Source organism: Antechinus flavipes, chromosome 1 (assembly GCF_016432865.1).
Source record: "Antechinus flavipes isolate AdamAnt ecotype Samford, QLD, Australia chromosome 1, AdamAnt_v2, whole genome shotgun sequence".
NCBI classification, from domain to species: domain Eukaryota; kingdom Metazoa; phylum Chordata; class Mammalia; order Dasyuromorphia; family Dasyuridae; genus Antechinus; species Antechinus flavipes.
Window position 1 is genome coordinate 71,097,478 of NC_067398.1, and position 15,793 is coordinate 71,113,270.

The 15,793-nt window shown below is 35.0% G+C and overlaps 1 protein-coding gene across 4 annotated transcripts in view; it reads left to right on the forward strand.

Moving 5' to 3' along the window:
- GRB10 (growth factor receptor bound protein 10) overlaps positions 1 to 15,793 on the forward strand; it is a 264,030-nt gene that overhangs the window by 91,840 nt on the left and 156,397 nt on the right. The window contains exon 2 of one of the 4 annotated variants that reach the window (XM_051984183.1): positions 5,087 to 5,240. The exons of the other annotated variants lie outside the window; for them this stretch is intronic. The gene's annotated coding sequence lies outside the window, so the exon portion shown is untranslated. The remainder of the gene's footprint in view (positions 1 to 5,086; positions 5,241 to 15,793) is intronic. 4 annotated transcript variants of the gene reach the window in all.

Here is a 15,793-nt window from a genome sequence, read left to right on the forward strand (position 1 = left end):
TCAGTCTCAGAATGGGAGCAAGTAGCCAAAGATGAGAGAAACCATGGCTGGAAACAAAGGTGAGGAGTAAGTCTTCTTTTCATTTCCCCTGTTTACCTGGCTCCTGTGCCTGTCACACTTGGCCACCTTCCTTCTCATTGCTTAGAGACCTCAGAAATGAGGAGGAAATCAGCCTGCTCCCAAAAGAAAATTATATCATCCTACACCTTAATATCCTTTCCTAACCATTTATTTCATTCATTCAAATTGCTGCGTGTGGGACAGAGAAGAATGTTCAAAGATGAATGTTCTCAGGTTACAGAGCAGTAGAGGACTGTAGACATGGATGGACAAGGATAACTAGAGGTAGAAATCAGTAGAGAATTTTAGAGAAGAGAAAGATCATACCCACATAGAAGGGATCCAGAGAAGGCCTTTAGGTAGAAGTGCCATGTGATGGCATTCTTTCTCATAATTATAAATTATGGTGTTTTAGAAAGGCTCCAAATTCTGGGATTCTATTTTCAAGGTCTGCTACAAATAGCAACCTATCCATTCCCTCACATTTTGTACTATATCTTTCATAAATCGTTTAAAAGAATCCATTTGGTGTGTTCTAGAGGCCTTCTCTAGATCACTGGTATGAAGTAGAACAAAAGACTAAACTAGGTCACATATTGACTTGGAAAACCCCAAGATAACATTATCTGTTTTCTATTGTGTTTTAATTTATTTTGTTAAATATCTCCTAATTACATTTTAATCTGATGAGCCTCTTGGAGTCAGGCATCCTGGGTCCTGTGTTTGACACCTGTGTCCTGGATCATCTGATTGTGTGTGAATATTATGGGGCTTTGTGTTTGTCCATGGTTATTTTCCCTTTGCTTGTAGTACATGATTGGTACTGTTCCTTTCCTAGTCACACACCTATAGGATATCCTTTATCTGACTTATAAACCTGTTAAATTATTTTGGCAGTTGTGTGACAGATTGAAGAGGGGAGAAACTAGAGGCAGATGGCTAAGTTAGAAGGCTAAATTCGATGTGAGAAATGAAGAAAGCCTGAACCAAATAATAGAGAGATTTCAACAATAGAATCAAAAGGACATTGGATGTAGGAGATAAGGAAGAGGGGAAGCATTATCATTGATTATGAAGGAAGAAGACAGGGAGTATGTTAGTGTCATCAAATGTACAGGAACATTGAAGGCAGAGATTTGGGGGAATGAATTCAGTTTTGGACATGTTGAATATTTAGGCATTTTTATTGCTTCAGAACATCTGGTTAGAGAACCCGTGCTTCCTTTAGACAAGCTTCTGTAGCATCTGCAAGACATTACTCATGCTCTGATCAGCTCCTTGTATCCTGCATTCTTTGCAAGTATTCAATATCCACTGTCTTAGAAATTATGGCAAAACTGTCATCAGAACATCTAAGAGACTGAAATAATTATTGTAGAATGAATAGATTTTGAATCTGAGCTTTCTGAGATTCTTTTACCCAGACTTCTTTCACTTAGTTAATATATAAAGCAAGGTGAAATAACTAGCTTAATTTAATCTCGTCTTTTATGATGATATTTAATACATTAAACTAGTGGCTTCCATGAAAGCTGGTCTCATTATTTTAGAGTTATAGCAACCAGTTCCTGTTAGTGTGAAGGCCATCCTATTTTTCTTAGTGTTGAAAATTCTTAAGAGTGTTTTCTTAGACAGTAGAACATAGGGGTACAGTAAAAGGGAACAATCTCATTGACATTTCCCATCCTTACCCCATGAGTACGATAATTTGATAGTGATAACTAATATCCATTCCTGCCACATTGATAGTAGGAATTGGCCACAGAAAATAATTGACTCGTGTGTGTGTGTGTGTGTGTGTGAAAGAGAGAGAGAGAGAGAGAGAGAGAGAGAGAGAGAGAGAGAGAGAGAGACAGACAGACAGACACAGAGATTCAAATAAGCTTCCTTTTTTTTTTACTCTTGACTGAATATAAATATAAAAATATTTATTAAGTGCTTACTGTGTGCCAGTACTAAGCACAATGCAAGATACAAAAATACAAAAAAATCAAGCTTATTTTTGTCTTCAAGGAGCTCACATTTCAGTAAGGGAAGAGAGTACACAAAGGGGAATTAGGCCCTGGGAAAAGTAATTTGGGAAGCCCCAGGGGTGGCAAGCAGAGTTACGAGACAAATGATTGGTATGTTTCTATGATCTCTGATGATTTGATTATTGTTTCCAGAGCAAGAATAGGGATGGGAGTGGCGGTATTGGGACTGGACTGCTGAGTCCAAATCAGGATAAAGCATAGCAGTGTAGCATGAAGATGCCCAGAGTACCTGATGATGGATCCAGATGTCCATTTATTTCAGTCACGTCCAACTGTTTGTGATCCCATTTTTGGTTTTCTTGGCAATGAAGATAATGGAATAATTTGACATTTCCTCCTCTGGTTCATTTTACAGATGAGGAAACTGAGGTAAGGGTTGACTTGCCCAGAGTCACAGAGCGTGTAAGTCCGAGGTCACTGTAGGTGACCTGTAGATTTTAATTCCTGACTTAAATCATGGTACTCTGTATACTGCACCATTTAGCTGCCTTAATGGGTCCATTGGCTCATAGATATTGGTGAACTTTACCTAAATGAAGAGTTTCGGGCCCAAGGGAAGGAACTGGAGTGTCAAGTGGCAGATAGATAATGGTGAACTTTTCATGAATTAGGAGCTTAGGGCCCTAAAAAATGAAGTGGGGTTCCAAGTTGGAGGCAGAAATATAGTGAAAATAGGCCAAGTACTGCTATGTAGGAAAAATTGGAAGATAAAGGCCTAACCTTAATTTTTTTTTAAATGAACAAGTCAATTTTATTGAAATGCAGTTATTCAGGGTTTTTTTTTTAAGTTCATAGACCCCCAAGGTGAAAATCCTCATGCTATAGGGAGCCAGGAATGTTCATAATTATAACCTCAGACTTTTTAGAGAAAGTATCATGGAAGGTAATGGTCATCTCTTCAATCCCCCCTAGGAATTAATGACCTTATCAATTGTAGGAGAAGCAGCATGATAAAATATAATGACTAGAGATCCTAGATTCAAGTCTAGGTGACCATGGGCAAGACATTTTCCCTTATCTGTGTAATGAGTATAATGTATTAAAAGACATGTAAAATCCCTTCCAACTTCAAGTGTTCCAGCCTATTCTTATTTTTTTAGGTTAAATATATGTGATCCTTTAAAACATATTTCTATATTTTTTATGTTATTTAAGACAAATGGCATAACTATTTTAGAAAAGTAATGACTACTTATTTCTTGAAGAATACTTGTTACTTGTTCTTAAAGAATACCAACTGCTCTGATTAGGCTATGTTGAAAAGCACCAAAGATTTTATACTTAAATACTATATTTTTCATCCTCTATATTTAATATCCATTTCTTACCCTAATCTGGAATCCAAGATCATTTTGTGGTTCTTGTATCTCAGGGTTTATTTGTTGTCTTCCATTCTTAAATTTTTAAAATTGATTTCCCTTAAAAAAAAAAACGTTATTTTTCATTGATTATTTCTTCACCTTACAGAACTCTTTTGTCTTTCATTTTTGATACACAACCAGCACCCCTCCTCTTCCAATGAAAAAGAGTTCCTTTGTGGGTTTTTTTTTTACCACTTTTATAACACAGATTCTCATTGGTAACATGCTGCTGATGTCTTGTATTAATCATCCTTTTGTTGCTTTTGTGCCTACTTCTAAATTTGATTCTTTGGGGATCTTGTTATTTAGGAATTCCCAATCATGTAGCATAAGCAGAAAACAGTGATATTAAAGAAATGGGCATTTGTGATGGAGAGCAAGTAGTTTGAAATCATAGAAGCCATTTGTGATTTGTCAAATGAGATTCACCTTGATCTTCTATTACTTTCTCTTCTGGTGTCAATCACTTTGTTAATCATCCAAGATAGACTAAGATTTTTCATCCACATTGGTTTTTCAAGAATGGATGATTAAATTGGTCTTTTTTGCATGGTTCTAAGTTTCATTTTGGAGTCTCCATAATGTTGTAGTTAGTATAAAGGCATCTTGGAGCAATATTTAGATAATTCCACTTATTAGGAAAAAAAGCTCTATTAAAAAGTGAATAGTTATAGGTGAGCACAGTAAATCCCTGGTGCCGGACCATCTTGTTACCTAGCAACTTCATCTTCGTTCTCATATTTTTGGAATAGTATTGCCAGAAAAAACAGAAATATATGTACTTCATCCTGAGTACTCATTTAGTCCTTGTTTAGCTGGCTAAAGCCTATAACATGGAATCACCATGGTCCCAGAGACCAGAGGGAAAGTGAGATCCCCATCACTAGTTCCACTTTAGACTCAGGAATTAATTCTTTTGGGATTTAGAGGAGGGTAACATGGATAAAGAATTGTTGGATACAATGTGGCCTTGATACCCCTTTTCTTGTTCCTCTATCCCTAAATATGGCGCAGGGACTACCTTGGACAAGGCACATAGTCTGCATAATATAAATGCTATTATTATTTATGAGTATTAATAAATGAATGAAAAATTAAAAAGTATTTTAAGTATTGGATATGCAAATAGAAAAAAAAAATGATCCTGAGCTCACTTGGTTGAGGAAAGCCATGTATGAAGAAGGTTTCATCCCCAAGGCAGGTAGAACAGATCAGAAATCTTGAGACTGCCATAGAATGGCAGCTAGTTGCAAGGCTCAGGGGTCTTTAGGATGCATCAGGAGGTCAGATGATACTGCCCAGGCATCTGAAAGGTGGGATAGAAATATTTTGACCTAATTGTTGCAGCCTAGCATAGTATAGTATAGTGTATAATATAGAGTCTTTTAGGGTTAGAGGAAAGGCAAGGGGCTGGGCTTGAAGTAGGCGGATGTTAGTGGAAGGAGTCTGGGTGGTTTGGAAGTCATGGGGGAGAGGTTTGAGGTTAGGAATTCAATAATTCAGTTAACCAAACAGTTTGTCTTGAATGTAGAGTTCATGAAGTACAGTGAAATAAACCAGGAAAAGTAGATGGGAGGCAGATTGTGGAGAGACTTAAATGCCAGGCTAAGGATTTTGTATTTTATCCTATAGGCCCTGGGGAACCACTGAAGGTTTTTGAGCAAAGAAGTGACTGCTCAGACCTGTGCCTTAGGAAGATTATTTTGGCAGCTGTGTGAAGGATGGATTGGAGAGGGGAGAGACTTGAAGAAGGGAGACCAATTAGGATGCTCTTGCAGTAGTCCAGGTGAGAGCTAATGAGGGCTTGGAATTAGGGGGAGGGGGGCATCCATGTACATTGGAGAGGATGGGGCAGAGTGAAAGGGGCCTGGTGTTTAATATATGCTTATTGATTGATAGATTGAAGAAATGGCAAATCACTCCAGCGCCTTTGCTAAGAAAACCCCATATGGGTTTATAAAAGACTGAAAAAAGCACTTGAAGAATAACAAAATCAAGGAGTTTAAAAAAATTTACATTCAGAAATTTCTAAGCAAGATTTTAAATATCTTGAACTAAATTGTTTCATTGTTGCCTCTGAAGTGAAAAGGGTATTAGGATTAAATGACCTTTAGTCTCCCTATGTGGGAGAGGAATGAGTTTTTCCTCACCTGCTTCCCTCCCCCCAAAATTAATGTTAGCCCTGGCAGAATTATGGCACATTTCATGTGTGCACCACTATCTCTGATTTTTCAGCACTCAGAGTCTCTTCTTTTTCCTTATTGCTGGAGCTTGCTCAGTTGGTGACTACATCGAATCTGGAAGCATCTATTATTCCCAATTGAATTCTTTTTAGCTATTGGCAATATTTTTGAAAGAAAAAACCAAAAAAGCTACTACTGTTCCCATTTGCTCTATCATTTAATTGTATGCAAGCCTTTGCTTTGTTAAATCATCTTTGAAAAGATACCCTTCCTTTCTCCTATTACTTCACACATTAAGTATCAGTGTCTGTTGGGGAGGATAGCAATGTAGACTTAGCCATAATAGAGGTTTTAGCTCATAAAACATGTAGTCTTTCAAATAAATTACTTCTGATTTTCTAAGAAAGTTTTTCATTGTGTTTAAAATGTATTTTCTTACATCCTAGTGAATCCATTGATGCCCAATAGAAAGTAGAAATAGATAATTTAAGCATTTGAATATTACCTTACTTGAAATGTTAGAGTGAATTTTGTATCCTTGAAACATCTGGATTCTCTAATCAAGAATTACCATAATTTTTTTTTTGTACATGGAAATTAGGTGCTTGTTGTGATAAGATAGCATAGTTAGATCTAGAGGATAACTTTGGATTTTGAGTTCAGAGAAATAATTGTGTTTAGAGAGCTAGCCATGCCTTTTATTTTCTTCTTACGGTTGCATTCTTTAGAGAAATTTTCAATACTCTTAAGCAACTTAAAGGGTTCAAATTTTCTAATCAGCAGTTCAGTGGCTTTCTTATTGATTATTTAGTTCATAGATATTAGTGCACAAATAAAACGCCAGTTGGAAATAAATTAGTGACCCTGGTCAAATTACTTTTTTGTCAAGCATGTTTTTGTAGATTGGAGATAGAGAAATCAATGCCATTTCAGTTTCACTATTGAGCCATGGTAATAATGTCAGGGAATACTAGACTCTAAGGGACCTTAAAGATCATCTTGTCTTTATAACAGATGAGAAAAGCATGAAGCTCAGGTGGTAAAAAGAGGCAGATCTGGTACTAGAACTCAGGTTTTCTGCCTCTGTATTCCACTGGTCTTTCTACTTACCTTTTTTAGACTTTATGTAGATCCTTTATTTTTTTTCATTTATCATTGTAAATTTACTTTAGATTTTTCTTATACTTTGTGACTTGTAAGTTTTTGAGTTACTTTTAATTAATTATATTTTGAGATTTAAGTTGGTGAATGTTTAGTTAACAACTTTTTAAAAAGTTTAATCTATATTATTATTTTCTCCCATCACTTTCTTAAATCTAGACTAAAGGTGTCAAATCCAGCTAGAAAAGGGGTTTATTAAATCCCTATGTAAGGATCCTTGTGGATCACATATCAACTCAGAAAATCACATTACGACTAATATAGAAGTAACTTTTACATGATTGTACATATGCAGTCTGTGTCAAATTGATTACTATCTTAAGAGAGAAAAAAATTGAAATTCAAAGTTTTATTTTAAAAATAAATGTTAAAACTTAGTTTTACATGTAATTGGAAAAACAACAAAAAAAGAAAATCACATGTTAACATCCATATTCTATTGTATTTTTATTTATTTTGTTAAATATTTCCCAATTACATTTTTACATTAATGCTATTTCTTTTTAAATTTTTAAAATATTTTTGTATAATAATTTTTTTAGGTTGCATATGTACATTCTTTTTTTCTTTTTTTTTTTTACATATTTTCATTATAAGTCACATTGGAAGAGAAATATCAGAGCAAAAGAAAAATCACGAGAGAGAAAAAAAGGTGAAAATAGTATGTGTTGATTCACACATGATTCAGTCTCCATAGTCTCTCTCTGGTTACACATGGTGTTTTCCATCCAAAATTTATTGGCATTGCCTTGGATTACTGAATTGCTGAGAAGAATCAAATCTATCGTAGTTGAACATCACATAATCTTATTCTTGCTGGGTACAATGTTTTCCTGATTCTGCTTGTTTCACTCAATGTCAGTTCATGTATATCATTCCAGGCTTTTCTAAAATCAGCCTGTTCATCATTTTTTATAGAATAATAATATTTCATTACTTTCATATACCATATTTTATTTCATATGCCATAATTTATGAACTCTGAATTCAACCATTCCCCAATTGATGGGCATCCGCTCATTTTCCAATTCTTTGCCACCATAGGCAGAGCTGCTATAAACATTTTTGCACATGTCCTATTCCCTCTTTTGATTTCTTTGGGATGGACACCCAGTAGTAGCAAAGGGTATTCATTCCAATTACATTTTAATCTAATTTTTTTACTTCCCTGTGTGTTTGATACTTCTGGTCTATACCATCCATAAAACAATAAATCAAGCTCTAATTTATACTTGTGGAGATGCAAGATATAAATGCTCATGATGAAAAATTAACAATTAACTCTCATGTTAGAGATGCTGTAGTACACCCATAGGTTGAGGTGATCTATATATGTCATCTAACAAGGATAGGGATTGGACCTGAGATTTAATTGGTTTAAGGAACTGCCAGGGAGAGACAGTTCTTTCTACCAGTGTGGATCAGTCCCCTCCTCCTTCTCTGAGATTTATTTAGTCTTAAGGAGTTAGTTGCCGGTAACCCTAACAGATAAAGTGACTTGCCCATTCTGTATCAGAGGAAGGACATGAAACAGGTTTTCCTGGCTTTGAGATTAACGCTCTTTTCGCTGGTCTATATAGTTTCTCAGTAAACAGTAAAATTACTATTTAAAAATATATACAATGGAACAATTTGTGGTATGCAAATATAATGGAATATCACTAAACTATAGCACCGCTATCTCAAAGTCTTGTAATGTATGTAATAAAACAAAATAAAGCCTCACATTGGCCCTGAAAATTTATGTCTCATTTTGCCATTTAAGTCTATTCCTTTTCTGTCAGGAACTTAGAACTCTGGAATCATAGTTTGATTATGGCACTGATCCGAAGTTCTTAAGTTTTCAAAGTTGTTGTTTTTCCTTGTTATTGTACAAATTGTTCTCCTGGTTCTGTTCACTTTGCATTTAGTAAGTGCTTCCTGTGTGCTAAATGCTGAAATTACAAAGATAAAAATACTATTTTGTCCTCCAGGACATTATGAGAAAGGCAACAAGGTAACATAGAAAAAGGTACATTGGTTAGAGACTTAGCACTTGGTTTTGAATCCTGCCTCTGTGATTTTGGGTAAGTCAGTTTTCTTATCTGTAAAATGAGAGAGTTGACCCCTAAAGGCCCAGCTCTGATTTAAGTATGATCCTGTGATCAAGACCACAGCTCATGTAGGTGACTGATTGTTAAAAACAGTCCCTAATCCTTATGGGATTCTTTGAATTGCAAGACAGCAGCAGATATAGTGAATGAGTAAAAGAAAGTGATAGAAAATTTTCACACACCCTGTTCCCCCTCCATTTCATAATTAAGCCCATTCTCCTCTTCCTTTCCTTCTCTTTCCCCCTCCTTCTTTTGCTAGTCCTCTCCTCTCTATTTCCTCTTCTTTTTCTCTTCTCTCTTTCTCTTTTCCTCCTTCTCTTCTCCCTATCTCATCTTTCAGAATTGCTAGATCAGGAACATCCTATATATAGAGTTTGTCAGGTACTTTGATGAAATCTGGGTAAATCCTCTCATGTTATCCTTATAGAGAAGAGAGAGAGCTATCAGATTTAGTTAGATTTGACCTGGGTGAGCAATCTGATCCACCTGGCTTTGTATCAGCTTGAGGAAGGTCAGTGATTCAGTGCTCTGAGCATCCATTCTGAGTCCTGAATTGTAGCTTAGCATTTTTTTTTAAATTAACACCCAACTCTTCCTTGATTAAGGAATAACAGATCTATTTCTCCAATCTGACAATGACACAAAGCCAGAAGGAACAGATATTACACAGGATGACTCCATAATGATCTCCATACACAGGTATGTTGGGACAAATCTAATAAAATGAAATTTAATGGGGATAGATGCCAAATTCTTAAACTTGCATTCAGGAAATCAGCTTTACAAGTACAAGATATGAATCAACGAGTATTTATTTTGGGGGAAGTATGAAGTTTGGTTAATGGGGAGTTTATCTGGGGGAAATCTGAGGTTTCTGTGAACTGAAAACTCCGTACAAATCAACAATGTGATAGAACAGGTCATAAGAGCCATGTTGACTTAGGCTGTATCAAGAGAAGCCATCGGCTAAGGGAGATGATAATACTCTATTTGGGTCTGGTCAGAACATATCTGGTTCATTGTGTTTAGTTCTGATCATTAATTTTAGGAAAGGACATTGATAGTCAAATATTTTGCTAAATATTCTTATTCCATCTCTCCCTTTTTGCTGCTTCCTCTTCCTCCCTCCTCTAAGATTTATAACTTAGAATTACCTTGTTTTGCCACTAGATGTCATTCGGGCACAAATTTAAGCTTCTCAGTTGTCCAATTAATTGTGTGGAAAAAAAATTGTCTTCTTTTGGGATGAATGTGAGATTTATCTGTATCTATATATGTATATGGACAACATATTCATGTAACTCTTTGCACAAGGTTTAAAAAATGTTGCTTTGACTTTTGATGACCTACCACTAAATTCTTACCAGAATTTTCAGAAGTGGTACCAGCCAAGGTCAGTTCATAACTTTGAAAGAACAGTGTGACATGACCATTTAACAATTTTGCCCTCAAAATACCAAGTACACGAGGTGGTTCTGGGCTGACCGAATATAATTCAAAGGATACAATTTGACTTTTGACATTAAAAAAAAAGTGATTCCATTGAACAGTGGGAGTCATTTTTAAACAGTTTTATTAACAGAGACGTGAAAGCAGTAATAAAAGCTTCTCATATTTCCTACGTTTCCTTCTTTTGGTATTTATCAGAAGCCTCCTATGTTTCATGTGACTTAGTTCTAAGCACTCAGAATACAGGAATGATAAATAGCACATTTTCTATTCTAATAGTTTTATGGGCAAGAAAGGCAATCTTGCATAGATAATTAAGATACAGGAAGATGCAACATTAGCTTATCCCAAACGAAGCTATTTTCCATTAGCATCAATTGTACATTCTATTATAAAGTTTGGAATCTTGTTTTACCATCATTTGTTCAGTTGTAACATGGAGCCTGCTGAAGTAACTGGTCCCTATAACATTTTTTAAATACCTAATAGCAGGTTTTTGCAGAATCATTTGTGATGTTTGGCATACGTGTACAAGTTAGGCTCTAATAAGGACCTAAGAAAAGGACAGGAATAAGCCATGAGAAAATCAGAAAAGGAGAGATCATTTTAGCTTTACTGATTCATTTTAAAGTGAAGAAGGGGGAAGTCCAAAACTTTGGTGTTGAAAAGGCAGAGAAGTTAAACATAGTTTAGGAAGAAAGAAGAAAAGACAAAAACTAGTTCTGTGCACAAAATACATTGTCTTTCATATTTGTCTGATAAGTATTTAAAAATTTTATTCCATTTTTTAAAAGTATAGAAAATGCATATGATAAAAAGTTTACCCATAATTCAAAGGCTATGCTTATTGAGGATTTGTTATTTAATTTTCAAAACATTGACCCTGAAGAATTTTGTTTTAGTTAATAATAATTATTTTTTCTGTATATATAATGCAAAAAATATGCTAGCAGAGATTACCTTTCTTATTATGCATAGTTCATCTTGTTTATTTTAATGAATATTTGAATTATTTAATACTGATAAATACGACTCAATCATTATTTAGTTTTCTAATGTAAATGCAAAATGTGATCAGACAAAATAAAAAATATAAATACTGCTAGAAATATGGAATAATCAAAGCATTTGTTAAGGGTCTTAAATAAGATGCATAATACTAGCTTATGGTTATACCTACTTTCAAGGAATTTATTCTGGTGTGGAATATCATAGGTAATCATAAGTAAATAAAGCAAATTGGTTGAGGGAGCAAAAACTAACCCCTGGAAGGGATCAGAAAATGCTTCATTTCAGAGTGTACTAGAAGGGGAATCATTTGATTTTATTCTTCTATAAAACAGAGTAGCATCAATTGAGGAATGTAAATGCCAAGAAGACTTGTTGTTTTTATCCTAGGGGCAATAGGGAGCCATTGAAGAATTCTGAGCAAGCGAATGATGTGAACAATTTGTTTCTAGGAATTATCTTCCCTAAGCACAGTAGAAATCATCAATTCAGTTCCTTCATTTTATACATATTGAGAACCAGAAAGGCTAAGTACTTGGTGCTTCACATGGGGAATGCGCATTGGATTTGAAACATGGGACCTGACTACTGATCTGAGCTTTGCTATTTATTGTTTGAGTGACTTGAGGCAAATCGGCTTTTTTCTTTATCTGTAAAACGAAGACTTTAGATAATCTCCAAGTTTCTTGGAACATTTAGAGATGTTTTCATTTTTGTTTATTTGTTTTTTTCATTTAATTCAACCAAACCTTACTTTTTACAGAGTAAATTGAGACCTAGAGTGGTTAAATGACCTGTCCACAATTACTCAACTTGTAATTGGTAATAGAAGGATTTGAACCCACGTTCTCTAATTCTAAAATTCTATTTATTGTGACAGGCCCTGGGGTTGGATCATGGCAAATGAAACGACGAAGCTATTCTGAGAGCATCCTAGGATTATAGATTTGAAGCTGGAAGTGAATAGAACGCTGTACCTTATGTTAGAAAGATCAGAGTTCAAATCCTATTTCAGATAATTGCTGCCTTTAACTGCCTCAACTTCCTCACCTATAAATTGGGGATAATAGGGATACCTCCCTACATGAATAAACAGAGACCCTAAAAGAAAGCCAGGCCAGGCAGGTCCTTTTAACTCCAAATGGAATGTTTATTTTATTCTATCATACTGCCTCTTAGGAGCTGACTCAGGACAAGGTGCTGATGAAGTAAGCTTATCATTTCCTTGCTTCTTCTCAGAGATATCCTGCACCAGCTCTTCCAGAATCAAGAGGATAATTAGCCTTAGAGTAGAAGAGATAACTGAATGCTTTTTTTTTTTTTTGGAAGAAATCTGCTACTCATATAGAGAGAAGGCACTTCAGAACCCTAAAAGGCAGGCAAAGTTCTTGTTATTGTATTTTTATTTCTTCCTAAAAATGGATTTGAAACCAAAGATTTCTGTTCTGCCTTTTTTGAGAGCTAAACAAACTGACAAAGACTGTCCCTTTAAAAGAATCCCAACTTATAACAATAACACAACTTTTAACCTTGCCCCAGTGTCCAGTTTTTGATTCTTTGGCACCTGGCAAGGGGCCATGATTTGTCTTGGAACTAAGACTTTATATAAATAGTTGTACTTAACCTTCCAGGCATTGTGAAAAATCTTTTAAATGACATAGGAGGCACATTTTTCTCCTTGTGGACCTATACTGCTTTGAAAGATACTCCTTGACATTATATCTGTTCCCTTTCAAACAAAACAAAACAAAACAATGTGATTCCCCTTTCCTGATTTTTCAAGATGATACTTCTGTACCATAACTCATGGTTATTTTTAGAATGGCCCTTTGGAGTTGGTAGTTGAAAGACAATGCAAACTGGTAGAAAAAAATGGTAAAGCCATTTTCATTTAAGGGAAACTAGGATTCAGGTCCAGCATTTGTGGACACATCTTTGTAATGGGATAGTAGACAAAGCCTTTAAGCTCTCAGATCTTCTGGCATTTCTCTAAGACATTTAAGTTGATCAGCAACTGAGAACCTGTTGACCTGAATGAAATCATAGGTGTGGCCTGGGAAAAAAATAGTTGTGTTTATAGACAAATTAGGAATTCGTCATACCTCTTACATAGAATTCCAGAATAATTTGCCAAATCCACCTCTTGGTCTTTGACAGTAACTCAGGGAACTTTGGCAGAACTTTGTGAATTAGTGTGAGCTTGAACTTCTTGAGGGAAGTAAGAGTTTCTGAAAAAAAAAATATGAATTATACGGGGGGGAGGGGGGTGAGACAGGCAAGGGGAAGGAAGGGTACAATTTGGTCCTAGCTACTTCATATTTCATCTTCTTTGTGGTACATGTCATTGTTATCTCCTTAATTTATAGACTTTTTTTAAGAGGAAGGGTAATTTAACTTAGTGGAAAGGATACTTGACCCGGATTTGGGATGGCTCACAGTTGAAACCTTGCTTCCAATATTTGCTGTTTATGGGACACTGGTCAGGTCATTGAAATTTCCCGGACCCAAAGTATCCTCTTCAGTAAAATAGGGATAATGATAGCACTTACTTTACTGGATGGCTGTTACTGAAATAGAACTGAATGGAATGAAAGTGCATTAAGTGCTTACATTTGCTGAATTCTGTGTTAAACTCTTGGGGTTGTGAGTGGAAAAATTCTGCTGTTAAGGTGTTAATGTTATTATTAGGGGAGAAAACACATAAAGGAGAATTCATTCATGTGAGGCAAGCAAAAGGAAGAGTCAGATGGTCTTTAGAGTTTAGAGGGCAAAAATATAATATATTTTATATTATAATATAAATATTTTATATAATATATTTTATTATAATATAAATATTTTATATAATATATTGTATATTATAATATAAATATTATATATAAACATATATTATAATACATATAATATATATTATGTACCATATTATATATTCTATTATAGAAATATTTTATATTATGTGAAATATATAATATTTTATATTATATTATATATAATGTATATATACATATACATATATATACACATATATATGTATACACACACACACACACATACATATATATGAGTTCCCATACCACTTTACTAGTGTGGTGGGCCTTTTGGCACATCAGAAAATAGCTCTAATTATGGTATTGTGATATTTGCTTCATTTCTTTAATTATGATATTACACATTCATCCTCGCTACTCTCGGTATTCCTTCTTCTCTAGTATCTCCAACTACTTCTGTGTCACAATGAACTGAGAAATCAGTAAACTTTTTAGAATTTTGTGTAAAGTAATAATAAATAGGCTCTGAATAAAGTGATGTTAAGAGAGCAACTTGTGAGGTCAGTGCATGAACTTTAGTGCTTGGACTTTATGACACTGGCTTTGGTTGCTCAGAGATCTTTTTTGCTCACCTTGCTAGTTTTCTCTTTGTTCTTGATAATTGACTTCTCCAGATAAGTGAACTCGAGATAAGGAATGTCCTTTTGGGTGTGTGCAGGAAGATATTAGTGTCTGGATATATCCATTCTGGGCATGAGACAGGCATAGAAGTCAGAGGAAACATTAGGCAAGTTCATTCCTACTTTCACATGAATTCTTTAGTTATTCCAAGACATCTTCTGGAGTGGATTGGAACACAGCAGCCTCATGAGGGTAATTTATAAGTGTGTGGATTATTTCATAAAGGATTGTGGACCAGGACCTTAGAACTCTTAATACTCCTAGTTGAGCACAAATTCCTTCATTTCAAATGTAGGGTCCTTCAAAACTGAGTTCCAATTTACTTTTCCAATTTTGTTATAAATTACACTTTCCTTTACATCTTCTCCAATCCAGCCAAATTGTCTACTTTTCAACTCCTTTTCCTCCTCCCCATCTTCACACCTTTACACAGTTTTCTTCTTGCCTGGAATATACTCTCCTTACCCTTACACATGTCTCCCTCCCTTCCCTAAGACAAATTTTTTTTTTTCTTTCTTACTCTGCCCCATCCTAGGGGGAAAATTATTGTAACAAATAAGTAAAGTTTTTGCAGAATTACAATCTTGAAACCCGACAATCCAGTGTGGTTTGTGTTGCAAGTATTAGGTTTCCCATTTGACAGGTGATAGATTTCCAGTCAGAGAAATCAAAAATTTTGTTTAAGGCCATTCCTTGGTAAATAGTAGAGTCACAACTAGGCCCCAGTCCTTCTATTCCCAGGATTCCTACTTGTACTATATCATCTTTCCTCATGTTCTGCTGCTCTGTGCCCAGGAGGTCATGGTATGACATTGGTCAAGTCACTTAATAACCTCTCCATGCCTCAGTTTCCTAGTCTTTAAATGCAAATAATAACTCCTTTTTTGCTGAATTGTCAGGGTCCAAAGAGATTAGCATATAAAGCACTCTTCAAACCTTAAAGCTCTATATTAATGCCAGATTTTATTATTAATGCATATTACTACTACTTTAAAA